This window comes from Petaurus breviceps, unplaced genomic scaffold, assembly GCF_028583685.1.
Source record: "Petaurus breviceps papuanus isolate PSGF00001 unplaced genomic scaffold, PetGlider_PUasm1.0 126, whole genome shotgun sequence".
Classification (NCBI taxonomy): Eukaryota; Metazoa; Chordata; class Mammalia; order Diprotodontia; family Petauridae; genus Petaurus; species Petaurus breviceps.
In genome coordinates this window covers 84,745,078-84,758,715 of record NW_027185655.1, presented here as the reverse complement: position 1 = coordinate 84,758,715, position 13,638 = coordinate 84,745,078, and the positions used below count along the sequence as shown (strand labels likewise).

Here is a 13,638-nt window from a genome sequence, read left to right as displayed (position 1 = left end):
CCTCTCCCTTTCTTTCTCCCAATACATTCCTTTCTCTTGCTCCTTAATTTTATTTTATTTTATTTTTAAGCAATCGGGGTTAAGTAACTTGCTCAAGGTTACAGGGCCAGTTGTTTCTGGGTATGGTACTGAGTATCTGAGCCCAGGATTCAATCTCCAGGTTATCCCAACACTGGAGCCTGTGCTCTTACTCACTGAGCCATCTGGCCACCTCTAAGCAATTGGGGTTAAGTAACTTGCTCAAGGTTACACGGCCAGGTGTTTCTGGGTGGGTGCTAAGTGTCTGAGCCCGGGATTCGACCTCCAGATCATCCTGACACTGGAGCCGGTGCTCTTACTCGCTGTGCTACCTGGCTGCTCCATTAATTTTATTTTTTTAAGATATCACCCCTTCATATTCAACTCATACCTGTGACTTCTGTCTATATACACTCCTTCTAACTACCCTAATAATGAGAAAGTTCTTGTAAGTTACAATTATCATCTTCCAATATACGAATGTAAAGAGTTTAACCTTATTAAGTCCCTTATGAGCTCCCTTTCCTCTTTACCTTTTTAGGCTTCTCTTAAGTCTTGTATTTGAAAATCAAATTTTCTGTTTTGCTCTAGTTTTTTCATCAAGAATGCTTGAAAGTTCTCTATATCAATTAATATCTATTTTCCCTAGAAGGTTTATACTCAGTTTTGCTGCATAGGTGATTCTTGGTTGAAATCCTAGCTCCTTTGCCCTCTGGAATATTAGGTTATAAGTCCTCTGATCCTTTAATGTTGAGTCTGTTACATCTTGTATTATTCTGACTGTGGTTCCACCACACTTGAATTGTTTCTTTCTGACTGTTTGACCTGAGCACTCTGGAATTTGGCTATAATATTCCTGGCAGTTTTCATTTTGGGATGTCTTTCAAGAGGTGATTGGTACATTCTTTCAATTTCTATTTTATTCTCTGGTTTGACAATGTGGGGGTAGTTTTCCTTGAAAATTTCTTGAAAAATGATGTCTAGGCTCTTTTTTTGATCATGACTTTCAGGTAATTCAATAATTTCTAAACCATCTCTTCGGGATCCATTTTCCAGGTCAGTTGTTTTTCCAATGTGATATTTCACATTGTCTTCTTTTTTTTCATTCTTTTAGTTTTATTTTATTATCTCTAAATTTCTCATAAAGCCATTAGCTTCCATTTGCTTAATTCTAATTTTTAAGGAATTATTTTCTTCAGTGAGTTTTTGTACCATTTAGCCAGTTACACTTTTAAGGAGTTTTTTTTTTTCTTCAGTGAATTTTTTTCTTTTCACCAATTCTGCTTTTTAAGACATTCTTCTCTTTATTGGCTTTTTGTACCTATTTTACCATTTGGCCTAGTCTATTTTTTAAGGTGTTATTTTCTTCAGTATTTTTTTTTATCTCCTTTACCAAGTGATTGACTCATTTGTTATTATTATTATTTGCATCACTCTCCTTTCTCTTCTCAATTTTTTCTCTACCTGTCTTATTTCATTTTCAAAATCCTTTTTCAGATCTTCCATGACCAGAGACCAATTCACATTTTTCTTGGAAGCCTTGGATGCAGGAGCTTTGGTTATCTTCTTCTGAGTATGTGTTTTGATTTTCCTTGTCACTATATTAACTTTCTATGGTCAGAATTTTTTCTGATGCTTGCTCACATTCCTAAACTACTATTTGACTTTTAACTCTTTCTTAAAGTAGTACTCTGCTTCTGGGGTGGAGGGTACACTACCCCAAGTTCCAGGGGTTTTATGCAGAGATACTTCTAGGGACCTATAAGTTTTCAATTCTTTCAAGGTGGTATGATCTAAGGAGAGGTGTTTACTACTCTCATGGCCTGGACTCTGATCTGTGAACATCCACAAGCATTCTTTTCTACCCTGTAACTGGGAGTAATGTCCCCACTCCACTGTGACTACAAATTCAGGTGTGCTAATGCTCCTCCTTGCCATGAGACTACCATTTAGGACTGTGAACCAGATCTGAGTATTGGCAAAGCAGCAGAGTCCTGCCTCAGTGCTCACAAAGAGATCCTTATAATCTGCTTCTGACCATTTGTTTGAACTCCTTACCATCTGCCACTGCTGATTTGGTGGTTCCCAAGGCCTACTACTGGTTTGGGACTGTGCTGGTACAAACCATCTGAGAATCAATTCTAAATAAAATAATGAATATTTTCTATGTATTTTCAGGACAGAATGAGAATACCTTAGGACTAGAAATTTTATAGAGAAACAGGGTCTTATCTAGTAGTGTGCAGGAAAATGTTTTACAACTAAAAACACACACATATGCATAACATACTTTTTTAGTTTAATCTGAAATAGATACATCTTTTCCATCACTTTCTTAAATCAACAGAACAATAAATCAAGCCTTGATTCGTAAGAGCATTTGCTCTTTCTGAGATGTAAATGCCTGAAATTCCCTGAAAATGTAAATTGACTCACATGGTCCTATTTGAGCACACCTTTTACCATGCTCCTTCAGTTGACTTCTCACATCTGTCTTGAGCACAGATGGGGAATTTCATAAATTACAGAAATTTCTTACAAAGTATATTCCAGAGAAACAAAATAGCAACAGGTAGGCCAAGGGAATGTGTCCAGGGCATAGGCAACCCCCAAAAGACAGATTGGAACCAGAAAGTCAGAAGTTTTGTGGGGGTTTTTTGGACTACCACACCATGCATAGAGTGGAGGCAGGTGTCTTATACATGTTCTTCTTTGAGTGGTATCATCCTAGAGGGCTAAAATAGCTTTGTAAAGGGAATCATATCTTTATACATCTTCTCATATCTAGGGCCCTCTTTAGGGAGTTGATTGAAAGGAATTGACACTTGAACTCTACTTAATTCAGTCACCTTGAATATGACAGTATATAGCAAGGGGTTGAATTACATGATCTCTAAGATTCCTTCCATTTCTAAATTTCTATGGTTTATTATGTAGTTTTGCACAGTTATGTTTTTTGTCCTTTGTTCAAGATATATATTAGATAAAGAAAATTCTATGTTTAAATAAGCTACATCTTTGGAGAATGCACACTCTATTTTAGAGGTTCATATCTTTAAGCTTTAGATACCAGATTTCGGGATAGATCATTAAGTAAGCATGCCAAAATTTTGTTAGCCTCAGTAAGGAGGTTAAATGGGTCACTGTATCCAAGATGGATGGATAAAAAAGAGAATAACCCAGAAATTGTGATTACTATTTCTATTTTTAAAATTTTCTCTTGATATCATTTTTATCAACTATGTATCTTCATTCACTGTCTTACTTTCTCCATCTTACACATGGCATAGTTTTTTTTTTTTCAAAAGTAATTCTTAAACATTACAAAATATTTTTGAGACTCTTAAATTGGTTAATTCTTTAACAGAATTTGTTTTGTTTTAGTTTTTTTTTCCATTTGCAACAAATAAAAGGAAAAGGAAAAAAGTACTTCTTTGGGGAAACAAGAATATTTAATTTCTACTATATAAAATGATGGATTAGCTCATATTCTGACAGTGTGATTGTGAAGATCAAATGAGATAGTATATGCAAAATGCCTTGCAAGCCTTAAATCAGTAATAAGTGCTAGATGTTATTATAAAGTAATGTAGAAACATTTTGTCTACATATAATGTTTTACATTCAGAGAAAGAACTAGAAAGAACAGAGTTTGAATGCAGATTGAAGCAAACTACCTGCTCTCTTTCTTTTTCTTGTTTGGTTTTGTTTCCTCTTTCCCATTGCTCATTCCATCCAATACAATCCTTCTTTATAACCTGACTAGTGTCTAATGTGAAAGTATTTTCAGATCCTATACTTGATTGTATGCTGCCATGGGAGGGGTGGGGCGGGGAGGGGAAAGGGGGAATTTGAAACTCAAGAAATTGTGGAACTGAATCATGTAAACTAAAAGTAAACAAACAAATTAATAAAGACCAAATAAATAAATAGATGTAATATTTTAAAGTTTGGAAAATTGTATTATTTAAGACAAAATAGAAACACCTAATTATTATTGACAGAAGCCTTTGTTCAGTAATTCATTTTACTTCTGTCATAAAAAAAAACACAAAAGAAATGTAATAAACTAACTAAAACATATGTATCATACCATGCATACTCTTACGAAGTAGAGGAATTAGTAATATCCAAACTTCTAATGGAAATTAAATCAGAGAACTGAGTATGAAGCGTAGGCTATAACAGTCTTTAGACCAACACATAAATGACTACTCAGTCAGGGAGTTTTCCAGAAATGAGAATCAAAGGATTTTACTCTCAGGGATCATGTTCTACTCTATAGGAAGATTCTAAGACAAGATATGTGTTTCCTTTTAGCCACATTACTCTGAGCATTACTGAGTCTCTTACTTGATATATAGATTTTAATTTTGAGTCAATTCATTATGCATTTTTTGGTAGCAGACATATGAAGATACGTAAAATATACATGCATACTAGTCTATAAAAGGAAGAATAGTGAGCTTTTCTGATTTTTCCTTAATATAGCAATTTAAATCAAATATACCTTACAGATAATTTCATTTTTATTTTTATTCTTTTTTCTGAACCTGTCAGAAGAGTTTAGTCTGCCAAAGTCATCACATCATCTATGAAGTCTTAATGGAGAGTTTTGATTTAGAATTTTTATGGGGTTGAGTCCAGTGAGATGGAATGTAGATAGAAAGATATAGGAAAGATGTTCCAGAAGGGGAGAATAGTACTGCTTTGATTAAAAGGCAGGATAGGGTCTGTTTGGTTGGCATGAGGAACAAATAGACTAGGGATAAAACAGGACCTGAAACACCAAGTAAAGGCATGAAAGGGGTAGGTTGGCAGAAGTCATGATGCTTCATGAGAGTGATTGGTGAGGGAAGAGCATTTATTTACAAGGGTAACAAACTTGCTATCTGTAGCCTTCCACTGATATCAGAAACAGTTGAAAGAGTATCAAAAACAAAGTGAGAAACTAGTAAATAATGGCTACTTTACAATAAAAAGACTCAACTATCAATTCCATTTCCTAATCCCTGGAAACTGAATGTCTTAGATTTTACATGTGAATTTGCTGCTTCTCAGCTGTTTATTTCACAAAGGGGGTATTTTTTTTTTAATAATCAATAAGGTGCCTTTTGCACATATATGCAAATTGATTTATAACAGAAATGAAGTTTCAATTTTTTTCCATTATTAATAGGCCAACCAATAAGTGAACTTAAGACCCATCTGCTCTTATGTATGTGTATAAGTGTGTAATATGTATTTTACATGCATATGTGTGCATAGAATATGTATAAGTATGTAATATGTGTGTGACATGTACCTGTCCCGTATTCTGTGAGCCGCTTTTGAGATCATGACCCTAATTGTGTGCTATGAAATTAATATAGAAAAGATGTGTAGTGCCTTTTAAATATTTAATTAGTTATAAATTAGTATTCTCTGACTCTAAATTAAGCATTTTATATCTTCCAATGGGAAGATTCCTGTGATCTATGAAGGTGAAAGAGATTAAGAATGATGTGTTTAGTCAAAGATCTCTTGGTCTAATATATTTTCAAAAATTTCCTATGATTATTTTGACATGTTACTATCAACGTCCAAGGAATCTGCTTTACCACTCCTTTTCAAGGAGTATGTGCTGTTGCAAGAAATACTAATGAGTAGGGTTTATTCCCTGACTAGTCACATTGTTCTGTTCCTCTAGCAGGTTTATAGCACAGTTTCTCTTGGCAGTAATCAAGCATGATTCAGCAATCCACAAGGTAGAACTTATTTGAAATTGTTTTTAAAGAGCTAGATGATATTACATAAATAAAGGCAACCCTCATTCAGTTGTGCAGAGCCACCTCACCATAGTGGTACCAAGCTTCCTGGTCCTTGTGTTTCAATGGTTGCAATGAGGAAGAATTATAAAAACCCAATTGTTCCTGTAAATTTTATTAATGCTTCAGAAAATCTGGTATAGAATATAGCAGTTGCTCTACTGGGAACAGAAATGCCATTCTCACTGTAAATCTTTACTACTGGTACCTTCTCAACCTGCTTGTCAGTCTGCTTTTCTGGAACAATTTTAACTCAGAAAATATCCCCACAATCCAAACATTTTAAGCATCCACAATGTGTTTTCTAGGTGCAGTGTGTTCTTAAGGAAGTAAACCTTTACATGACCCCCCCACACACACACACAGGAACTGTTAGTCTAATTGAGAAAATGGATAATCATCATACAGGGGCTTAATGTACACACACATATGTATGTATGTGTGTATGTGGGCATGTATATATTTGTATGGGTGTGGCTAGCTCAAGCAACAAGGAAAAAATTTTTCCTGCCAAACCTTTTCATCTCATTTTTTTCTATTTACTTTATTATATATTTACACTTATTTATTTATTCTTATGGAATAAAACAAGTATTTCCATAGTATTATTAAAAAAAGATTGCACATTAAACTGCAAGTCTATTATGTATAACTTATTATTATTTTCAAATATTTAATAAAGTTATCATGTAAATTTCTTTTTCTTCTTCCCTTCCCCCGCCACCTAAAGATAGCTACTATTATATGTTATCTGTATCCAGAGAACGAAGAAGATTTCTCTTTGTGTACATTTGTATGTACATATATGTACACATACATGTTTGTTTGTATGTGTGTATCTATGAGAGCTATTGTTACTAAGAAGAATTACATATCTAAATTATTTTTAGTATTAGCAGTAATAAAATTATAGAATAGTTGCTATAGTAATTGTCATAGAGTAGGGCATTTGGATTGGGAATAGTTGCTTTCAAAGACTTGTCTATGAGTAAATGTCAGAGTCTAAATTAAAAACTCAGTTGCTTGCTAGATATATGAGGTGGTTCCAAATAATTCTTTATTTATAGATCTGTGAACTTAGAAACCTAAGGGACTAAAAAGACAAAACTTCATGACCCTATAAAACTAAGAGTTTTCATCAGCAGAGAGAACTTCTTACCCTGCAATATAAATATCAGTCCATGAAAAAAAACATAAATTTCTTAGAACAGTACCCTCCACCTTTGTAGCCCTCCCCACTTCAAGCAAAAAAGGAAATACTATGAATACAACATGCAAGAGACCAGGCTAGGCAGAAACTTTGGATACAAACTTGAAGATAGTAATCAAGGCCTCACAGTCAGTTGGGCATATGTTAGTCCTCTGATAAATACAAGCTCTATGATCCCAGGCAAGCCACATAATATTTCAGTACCCCAGATAATACTCTCAGATTGTAAATTTCTGATCATTTTCATTGATAAAGGAAATTCCTTTCCAGGTGTTATCCATATGACAATGATTTCACAAGTCCAGTCCAAAGGAAGAAAAATTAAAAATAAAGCAGAACAGCCCTACCCTAAAAGTAGACTACAGTCTAGTCAGAGAATGAGTTATATACCTATCAGCTACAGATTAGAATAGGATTATATTATTATATATGAGTATATTAGTTAGAGTGTAAGTATAGGAGAATCAAAATTATTATATATGATTATATTAGTTAAAATATGAGTACAGGAGAATCAAAAGTGTGTCATTGAAGAGTCAAGGCAAGGGGAATTACTTTTAGCTGACTTGGATGGGACTGAGAGGGGATCATAGGAGGCATTGTAGAGGGTTGAACTTTGAAGGAAGAAAAGGACATCAATGATGAGAAGTAACAAGGTAGGGGAGTGTCATTTCCTGACAGAAAGACAATGAGTTTCAAAACATAGGGAAGAGGAAAGATCAGGTGGTGTTTTGAAGGAAGGGTTTTGGGGGAAGGAGAATTATAATAATTAGCACATATATCTTTCTACTTTACAAAGGAACTTCTGCCCCTAAAAACTCATTTAATAGATAGCAAGGAACCAAATTTGACTAGTGAATAGACTTAGTAGGGAGACTAAAAGAGGGTATAAGTCATTGAATCATAGATTTAGAGCTACAAAAAAGCTTAAAGGTCATTTAGTACAATCCCTTCATTTTAGTAATGTGGAAGCTAAGCGCAAGAGAAAGGCTATTAATTGCCCAAACACACACAGGAAAGTGAAAGGGCAAGTCTGTCATGACCTCTGCATCTTCCACTGTACCATGGAAGACTCCCAGTGGCCATGGATCCTTTTAAATAATAGTGGGGGAAAACAAACAAGTCAAAGGCAAGGGTGAAGGTAAAGAGCAGATTTTGGCAAACTAAGAGAGTGAGAGATACTAGATGGAGAGATGATTGTCAGAGAGGAGAATTTCAGGGTTTGAGAAAATGAATATTAGAGCAATTCCAATGATAAGCTTTTTCTTTCTAAGCTGAATGCTTAGCCATAGAGCTTAGAAAATAATAATCTCTTAATAAATGTTGATTATGACTTTCTCTAGTAACTGAAGTAGAGGGAAAGAAAGTTAAATGTTAATTGCTTAACATCAGAGAGAGGGTAGAGATGGAGAGGGGGATAGAATTTGGAACTCAAAACTTAAAGAAAAAAGTTTTAAAATCATTATAACATGTAATTGGGGAAAATATTAAAAATTGCTAGAATAGGGAGTTAAAACATCATCAACAATATTGATCACAGAGGACCCTAGAAGGGGAAGGATAATAAGGATGAAGAGCTGGAAGAAATTTTACACATCATTCAATCTGACTGACTCACTTTATAGATGAGGAAACTAGGTGGCACAGTGATGCATGAGTCAAGAAGACCTGACTTAAAATCCAGCTGTATTATCCTGGGCCAGTCTGTTTAGCCTTTGTCTCAATTTCCTCATTTATAAAGTGAGGATAATAATAATATCTACCTCCCCAGGTTATTGTGAGAATAAAATGATATACTATTTTAAAATTACTTAGCAAACCTAAAACCTTGCTGTTATTTTTGTTATATTTAGTTAAGTGACCCTGGACTTGCTTGTCCAAAGTCACATAAATAGTAAATGTCAGAACCAGAATTTATGTCCAAATATTCTGACTCCAAATCCAGATCCCTTTGTACTGATTTCTGCTGTCTCTCCAAGTGACAATTCAACTTCCAAGTTTGGGTTGCTGACTTTCCCTTGTGATAATGAGGCAGAGTGAGCCCCATGTTTATTAAATAATAATCATAGCTTTGATCCATGAATTAAGCACCCAGAAAGTGTAGCCATCTCATGACAGTAAATCATTCTAAAGTGAGTTGCTCTGCTGGGGGAAAAGTCATTGTTAACATTTCAAAAACGGAAAAGAAGAAATAATAAAACTAAATGGTTCTAAGCAGCTGGTAGTATGATTGCCTGGGTTAGAATCTTCCCTTTGGGGCTTGCTTTCTCAGTTATCTCTCCATTTTCTGAGAAATTACTCTTGCTTGGACTCCTTTGGCTGAAACGTCCCATCCCCATGGTGGATACCCACAGTGAAGCTTATTCTGATGGGAAATAATGCTGCCGTGTATTGGGGGTTTTACGTGGCCTTGTAATTCCGAATTACTATGATATATTATTGTCATTTCCCAGAACTTTATGAGGGAGAGAGGGAAGATAGATGAAGTGAATTACATCAATGGTTAGAGGCTGAGGGGGAGCCCAAGTTGCTCGGGAGCATAGTCATCTTTCATGTTCCCTTTGCCGTCATATCAGGACTACCACTTTTGAAAGGTTCTCTTGTTGCTTGCTGGCCAGTACCTGGTCCTGGAATATTTCTGCTGAGCAGCCTGTCTGAACTGTGCCCAGTTCTGAGCTTTCTGACAGGTGCTGCAAGCTCTCTATTTTACAGCTTTCACTTAACAGATTGTAGATCAAATAGCAGGTTTTCCATGACCCTCTCCTTTGAAAAAAACGGAATGCTTCCTGTCATCTATATTGAAGGGAAGATATGGTACTACCACTTTACACCTTTTTCTCTCATGGATTAGATTTGAAGGACATAGGTCAGGGATTCAGCAGGCATTTGTTGAAGAAGGTATTAAATTTGTAGTAATAACAGGAATAAGAACAATGATAATAACAGATAGCAGTTATAATACTTCATGGTTTACAAAGTACTTTTATAATTGTTTTTCTTATTTTATCCTCTTAATAACCCCGAGGAATAGATGTTTTACTTTTCCTCTTTACTCTCAATGGAAATTGAGGCTGAAAAACACTTTTGCCCAGGGTCACATAGCAAGGAGGTGTCTGAGGCTGGATTTGAGCTCAGGTTTTCCTAACTCCAAAACCATTGCTTTATCCTCTATGCTACCTACCTTCCTCCAGATGTTATAGGACTAGTTTGCAGGGGAGAAGGGGAAAGGAACAAGCATTTATTGAGTACCCACTATGTGCCTGTCACTGCACAAGAATTTTGCAATATTATATCATCTTATCTTCTTTCACAGGACCTTTGTCAGTTTCCATGACTATTTTCCTTCCTTTAATAATCCTCAATAACCTTTGTCTATTTACCTTGACAAGGTCTGCCTTCTTTTAACAAGAACAACAACAAAATCTGCTATTCTCACTTTCCCTGCCAGTGGGGGAGTGACAGGGTGGGGAACATTGTGATTCTTTGCTCTTTTTTCCTCATCATAACTCCATTGCACCCTGGTCTTTCCTGGGGCACCAAGGCACAGGTAAATGAGGCAGCACTTTCTGATCATGTATGTAAACTCTAGAGAGCTCCCACATATGAGTCTCTAGATCGCATCTAAGGAGAGATCTCTAATTTGAAAGACTGATTGGCAAAGAGAGTATTTGGCTTATTTGGAAAGTGGCCAAACAAATCATTTTATCTCTGTCTCATCCTTCAAATATAATACTGGATCATTGTAATACAAAAAAAATGAAGCTAATAGCTAACATTTATATAATTCTATAAGGTTTGCAAAGCAATTTACATATATTTCCTTTGATCCTATTATTATTTATTTTTTGCTTTTTTTTTTGGAGGGGGGAAGGTAGGGCAATTGAGGTTAAGTGACTTTCCCAAGGTCATATGGCTAGTTTTGTATTAAGTGCCTGAGATCAAATTTGAACTCAGGTCTTCCTGACTCCAGAGCCAGTGCTCTATTCACTGTGCCACCTAAGCGTCCCATAATTTGATCCTGTTATTATCTAGGGAATTACCTGGGGTCACATAGCTAATAACTGTCTGAGGCAGGATTTGAACTCTTGACTGCAACTTTGGCATCTATACACTGTGACATTTAATTGCCTACAAATGATATCCTTTGTTAGAGTACTTTCATAACTCAGAGGGAAGGCATGAGGTAGACTCCCTGGGCTGTGATAAAACTTTGTACTTTTTTTGCTTATTTGTATACATATGGTATGAGGACCTGGTTCCAAATATTACCTCTGCTTTTTGTTTGATCACATGATTTTGGGCAGGTCATAACTCATCTTGGCTTCCACTTCCTCATCTGTAAAATGAGGGCTTGGATAAGAAAATCTCTTTATCACCTTTCAGCTCTAAATCTATAACCCTTAGCTTAGGGGTCTATATGTGTAGACCATTATTGTTCCCTCCCAAGTAGAACATAAGCTCCCTGACTGAAGGGACTTCTCTGTTCTTGTATTTGCCTCCTTGGCTCCTAAGTCAGTGGTTTGCACAAACTTAAATAGGATTGAAACCCAACACTGTTATTTTCCTTGTGGTTTTGTTGTACAAAGTGTAGTCACTTTCAAATACAGCTATTTAATAGTTAAAGTAGATCACATCGGGGCAGAGTAAAGATGGCGGAGTAGAAGCAGGACATCCCCGCAGCTCCAGCTTCTACTTTCCCCAATCCGTGTAAAAAGGGGCCTCTCAACAAATTTTGGAGCTGCAGAACCCACAAAATGACACAGAGAAGCTAACCTCCTGCTGAGGACAGCCCGGCAGGCCAGCAGGAATCAGCCAACGCAGCCTTCTGGGAGCCGAGCCCAGCCCCACAAGGAAGCTTTAGCCCCAGGGCGGGCCTGACCAGCCACCACACAGAGGGACTCCAGATTGGCAGCAGCTGTGGCTGTTTCCAGAAACATGTGTTATCAACACATAGATGCACAGGACAAAGTGAGAGGTCAGTGCAGTCTGGACTTTGGGACCCAGTAAGTGGAAGTGCATGGCTGTTGCCCCTGGGGCAAGAAACTGCTGAGATGCTGGCACAGACAGCCAGTGGCACATGGTAGCTTCAGCTCCTGGCCTGCAGAGCGAAGGGGGACCAAGCACCAGTCTGAGGGTTAATCTGTCTTGCTTTAACCTGCTTGGATCTGGATTGCAGTCTAGGGTGGAGGTCCTGGGGTGTGTGTGTCCAGCTTGCCAGAGCATGTGGAGAGCTCAGAGAGGGCACCCATCTAATAACTCTGGCAGCTGAGAAAACCCCAGCATTTGGGATAAAAGCTCCCCTGTTTGGTGGCAGAGTCCAACTGTGGCAAAAAGCTCAGGGGTCAAGTGACTGAGGAAACAAAGGAAACAAAGCAGGCAGAACATTCCAAAATTAGACTCCTATTTTGGGGACAAAAAGGAGCAAAGCATGGAACAGGAGGAAGACAGTGAAGTCAGAACTCCAACACCAAAAGCTTCAAAGGAAAACATGAGCTGGATACAGGCCGTAGAGGACCTTAAGAAGCAGATAAGAGAAGTGGAGGAAAAATTGGGAAGAGAAATGAGAACAATGCAAGAAAATTATGAAATGAGAGTCAACAGCCTGACTGAGGAAAATACCACCTTAAAAAGTAGACTAACTCAAATGGCAAAAGAAAAAAGGCAATGAGGAGAAGAATGCTTAAAAAGCCAAATTTGCCAGATGGAAAAAGAATCTCAAAAGCTCACTGAGGAGAATCATTTCTTCAGAATTAGATTGAAGCAAATGGAAGCTAATGACTTTATAAGAAATCAAGATGCTGTTAAACATATCCAAAGAAATGAAAGAATAGAAGGCAATGTGAAATATCTCATGGGAAAAACCACTGACCTGGAAAATAGATCCAGGAGAGATAATTTAAAAATTATTGGATTACCTGAAAGCCATGATCAAAGTAAGAACTAGAAATCATCCTCCACGAAGTTCTCAAGGAAAACTGCCCTGATGTTTTAGAACCAGAGAGCAAAATAGAGGTTGAAAGAATCCACCGATCACCTCCTAAAACAGATCCCAAAAAGAAAACTCCAAGCAATATTATAGTCAGGTTCTGGAATTCCCAGATTAAGGAGAGAATATTACAAGCACCCAGGAAGAAACAATTTGAATATTGTGGAAACGCAATCAGGATAACCCAGGATCTGGCAGCTTCTCCACTGAGGGATCGAAGGGCCTGGAACATGATATTCCAGAGGTCAAAGGAGCTGGGATTAAAACCAAGAGTCACCTACCCAGCAAAACTGAGTATCGTGTTTCAGGGGGAAATATGGTCATTCAGTGGAATAGAGGACTTTCAAGCATACTTGCTGAAAAAAACAGAGTTGAATAGAAAATTTGACATTCAGATATAAGAAGCAAGAGAAGCATGAGGAGGTAAACATGGAAAATAAATCATAAGGAACTTATCAAAGTTGAACTATTAACATTCCTACATGGAAAAACAATAATTGTAACTTATGAAAATTTTCTCAGTAGTTGAAGGAAATAGAAATAGAAATATATATATATATATATATATATGTACATATATATATATACGTATACATATATATATATATATATATATA

At 36.5% G+C, this 13,638-nt stretch overlaps 1 protein-coding gene across 6 annotated transcripts in view; it reads left to right on the top strand.

Annotated features, from left to right (window-relative positions):
• MARCHF1 (membrane associated ring-CH-type finger 1) overlaps positions 1–13,638 on the top strand; it is a 1,238,958-nt gene that overhangs the window by 701,619 nt on the left and 523,701 nt on the right. Inside the window, exon 1 of one of the 6 annotated variants that reach the window (XM_069097658.1) lies at positions 1,533–1,591. The exons of the other annotated variants lie outside the window; for them this stretch is intronic. The gene's annotated coding sequence lies outside the window, so the exon portion shown is untranslated. Of the gene's footprint in view, positions 1–1,532; positions 1,592–13,638 lie in introns of those variants that run through there. 6 annotated transcript variants of the gene reach the window in all.